This window comes from Orycteropus afer, unplaced genomic scaffold, assembly GCF_000298275.1.
Source record: "Orycteropus afer afer isolate SDZICR_OR568_19922 unplaced genomic scaffold, OryAfe1.0 scaffold00431, whole genome shotgun sequence".
NCBI lineage: Eukaryota > Metazoa > Chordata > Mammalia > Tubulidentata > Orycteropodidae > Orycteropus > Orycteropus afer.
The window spans coordinates 1,107,258-1,112,203 of NW_006922018.1; positions in this window are offsets into that span (position 1 = coordinate 1,107,258).

Sequence of the window (4,946 nt, forward strand, 5' to 3'; positions counted from 1 at the left end):
CATTGCTTATAAGTTCCCTCAACTGATAGAGCTAAGAAACATACAATGTTTGCACATAGATATGCACATATATACATACATATTTCTATATCTATTTATCATGTATCTATCTATTTATTAAAAACCAACAGTCCATTCTGAAACCTCCAATGCCAATCCAACACTACCAAGTTCATTCTACTCCCTCCCCCCCATTTCCCTATTTGTCGCTGGTGTGTCTGATAGTGAGAAAACTGGCTCTTACTATCAACAATATTTATTTTCTTAATCCTAGAATATTCATAAAATAGTTTCAGAATTGCTAACCCATATTCCTGTGAAAAACAAATTTACTAATTAGAACATAATATTTGTGTACAGTTCTTTGTACTGTCAGCCTTAGAGTATATGGTCAAAATACTCTTTGCTTAAAAAATCTTTCTGAACTTAAATAGGTTAATTCTTCTCCACCACCTTCAGTGCTGTTATGCTATTCATTTATATACTGTTAGGTTGATCTGTTGCTATTTGTATCCCATATTGAATTCCCCTTGTGCTTCTGTCTGATTTTTTAACTATGTATTTTTAAAAAATCAAGATATAATTCATACACCATAAAATTCACCCTTTTAAACTGTACAATTCATTGGTTTTTAGTGTATTCACAGAGTTGTACAGCCATTCCCATTATCTAATGCCAAAACATTTTCGTTACTCTAAAAAGAAACCTTGTACCCATTTCAGTCATTTCCCATTACCCTTTCTCTTTATCTACTGGAAACCACTAATCTACTTTCAACCACTAATATATGGATTTTCTTATTCTGGACATTTCATACAAATTGAATCATACAATATGTGGCTTTTCTGTCTGGCATCTTCACTTAGCATAATGCTTTCAAGGTTTGTCCATGTTACAACATGTATCAGTACTTTCATTTTCCTTTTCATGGCTAATATTCCATGGTATAGATATACCACATTTTGTTCACTGTATTTATTTTTGAATGTGTGAGATGTTACCATGGTTCCAAAAGTCAGAACTATACAACAAAGTATACTCAGAGAAGTATAACTTCGCCTTAACCCTTTACCTCATTCCTTTTTAAAAATATATTTTATTGTGTTTTAGGTGAACATTTACATAACAAATTAGATTCCCATTCAATAATTCATACACAAATTGTTCTTGAACATTGATTATAGTCCCTTCAGGGTGTTAACACTCACCATTTCCACCTTGCTTGCCCAGTTTGCTTCCAGGGAGTTTCTCTGTCATTATTGCCTTCTCATCTTTGCTTTTGGGTAAATGTTGACTATTTAGTTTTGTATAGTTGATTGTTTAAAGAAGCGCATTCCCCACGCATGTTATTATTTATTTATGTTGTTGTTGTTAGGTGCCTCTGACTCATTGTGACTCTATGCACAGCAGAATGAGGTGCTACCCAGTCCAGCACCAGCTCCATGACCCTTGCTAAACTTGAGCCCATTGCCCTTGCCACTGTGTCAATCCATCTCGTTGAGGGCCTTCTCCTCTTTCGTTGACCCTCCACCCTACCAAGCATGATATCCTTCTCCAGGGAATGGTCCCTTCTGATAACATGACCAAAGCAGGTGAGACGAAGTCTGGCCATCCTCGCTTCCAAGGAGCATCTCGGCTGCACTTCCTCCAGGACAGATCTGTTAGTTCTTTTGGCAGTCCATGGTACCTTCAGCATTCTTCACCAGTACCACAACTCAAAAGTGTCAACTCTTCTTCAGTCTTCCTTATTCATTGTCCAGCTCTCTCATGCATATGAGGTGATTGAAAATAACATGGCTTGTGTCAGGCTCACCTTAGTCTTCAAGGAGACATCTTTGCTCCTCAGCACTTGAAAGAGGTCCTTTGCAGCTGACTTGCCTAGTGCTATACATCGTCTGATGTCTTGACTGCTGCTTCCATTGACATGGACTGTAGAACCAAGCAATGTGAATTCTTTGACAACCTCAATCTTTTCTCCTTTCATCATGATGCTGCTTATAGGTCCAGTTACGAGAATTTTTGTTCTCTTTATATTGAGATGTAATACATACTGCAGACTGCATTCTTCAATCTTCATCAGTGAGTACTTCAAGTCATCCTCACTTTCAGCAAGCAAAGTTGTGTCGTCAGCATATTGCAGGTTGTTAATGATTCTTCCTCCAATCTTGATGCCACGTTCTTCTTCATATAGTCCAGTTTCTCAGATTATTTGCTCAGCATACAAGTTGAATAAGCATGGTGAAAGGATAAAACCTTGATGCACTCCCTTCTTGATTTTAAACCATGGATCCCCTTGTTCCCCTTGTTCTGTTCGAATGACAGCCTCCTGGTCTATGTACAGGTTCCTCATGAGTACAATGAAGGGTTCTAGAACTCCCATTCTTCTCAATGTTATCCATAATCTGTTATGATCCACACAATCAAATGCTTCTGCATAGTCAGTAAAACACAAGAAAACATCTTTCTGGTATTCTTTACTTTGAGCCAAGATCCATCTGACATCAGCAATATCCCTCGTTCCATTTCCTCTTCTGAATCCAGCTTATATTTCTGAAAGTTCCCTGTCAATATACTGTTGCAACTGTTTTTGAATTATCTTCAGTAAAATTTTACTTGCATATGATATTAATGATACTGTTTGATAATTTCCACATTCTGTGGGATCACCTTTCTTTGGAATGGGTACAAATATGGATCTCTTCCAGTCAGTTGGCCAGGTAGCTGTCTTTCAAATCTCTTGGCATAACCAAGTGAGTGCCTCCAATGGGGCATCCATTTGTTGAAACATCTCAATGAATATTCTGTCAATTCCTGGAGCCATGTTCTTCACCAATTCCTTCAGTGCAGCTTTGCCTTCTTCCTTCAGTATCATTGGTTCTTGAACATATGTCACCTCCTGAAATGGATGAAGATTGACCAGTTCTTTTTGGTACAGTGACTCTGTGTATTCCTGCCATCTTCTTTTGATGCTTCCTGCATCATTCAATATTTTGCCCATAGAATCTTTCAATATTGCAACTCAAGGCTTAAATTTTTTCCTCAGTTCTTTCAGCTTGAGAAATTCTGAGCATGTTCTTCCCTTTTGGTTTTCTAACTCCAGGTCTTTGCACATTTCATTATAGTAATTTGCTTTGTCTACTCAAGCTTCTCTTTGAAATCTTCTGTTCAGCTCTTTCCTCTTGTCATTTCTGCCATTTGCTTTAGCTACTCTCTGCTCAAGGGCAAGTTTATTTTATAGGCCAATCTATTACTTGGTGGAAAAGTGACCTTTGAGTGTGGCTTCAGTCCAGGTTAAAATGGTATCTTAGGGTGATAGTCTCAGAAATTTTCTATCAGTCTAGTAAGTCTGAAATTTTTTTTTTTTTTTATGTGTTTGAGTTTTAGTCTACATTTTTCTCCCATTCTAACCAGGACCTTAAATTGTGTTCAACAGTCCAAAGTGGTAGCTAGTTCTTCTGGTCTCAGGCAAGGAGAGGCTGTGGTTCATGTGGGCCATTCAGTAGTCCTGTAGACTGATTTCTTCCTTGGGTCTTTGGTTTTCTTCACTCTGCTTTGCTCCAGACTGGAAGAGAGCAATAGTTGTATCATAGATGGCTGCTTGCAAATGTTTTCAGACTGGAAGAGAGCAATAGTTGTATCATAGATGGCTGCTTGCAAACCTTTTCAATCCCAGATGCTACTCACCAAACATTGATATAGAACAGTATGAATTAAATCATGCCAGTTGACCTAAGTTGTCCCATGAGATTATGGTCCTGAGCCTTCAAGCCCAGTAAGTCAATCCCATGAGGTGTTTGGATATGTCTAGGAAGTATCCCAGTAACATATCAGACAGTGTTTCACTGCTATTCATAAGGTCTTCACTGGCCAATTCTTTGAGAAGTGGAAAGTGCTGAACAGCAAAGATGTCTGCTTGAAGACTAAGGTGTGCCTAACCCAAGCCATGGTATTTTCAATTACCTCTTATGCATATGAGGACTAAGGTGCACCTGACACAAGCCATGATATTTCCAATCGCCTGGTATGCATATGAGAGCTGGACAATGAATAAGGAAGACCGACGAAGAGTTGATGCTTTTTAGTTATGGTGCTGGCGAAGAATGCTGAAAGTACCATGGACTGCTAAAAGAACTAACAGATCTGTCCTAGTGGAAGTGCACCCAAAATGCTCCTTGGAAGCGAGAATGGCCAGACTTCGTCTCACCTACTTTGGTCGTGTTGTCAGAAGGGACCATTCCCTGGAGAAGGATGCCATGCTTGGTAAGGTGGAGGATCGACGAGATGAATTGACATGGTGGCTGCAATGATGGGCTCAAGTATAGCAGGGATCATGGAACAGTCGCAGGATCAGGCGATGTTTCGTTCTGCTGTGTTTGGGGTCATGGGGTCGCTATGAGTCAGAAATGACTCGACGGCACTTAACAACAACAACTTATGCATATGAGAGCTGGACAATGAACAAAGAAGACAAAAGAAGAGTTAGTGCTTTTGAGTTGTGGTGTTAACAAAGAATACTGAAAGTGCCATTGACCACTGAAAGAATGAACAAATCTGTCCTGGAAGAAGTGCAGCCAGAATGCTCCTTGGAAGCAAGAATGGCCAGACTTTGTTTCACCTGCTTTGGTCATGTTGTCAGAAGGGACCATTTCCTGGAGAAGGGTGTCATGCTTGGTAAAGTGGAGGGTCAACAAAAAAGTGAAAGGTCCTCAACAAGATGGATTGACACAGTGGCTGCAGCAATGGGCTCAGGTATAGCAGGGATTGTGAGAGTGGCACAGGACCAGGCAGTGTATCATTCTTTTGTACATAGGGTTGCTATGAATTGGAGACAACTCAACAGCACATAACAACAACAACAGGAATTATCCACTACTGTGCTGTCTATGTGCTTTAGGAGCTCTGGTGGTGTAGTGCCTGAGGCATTTGACTGCTAACCAGAAGGCTG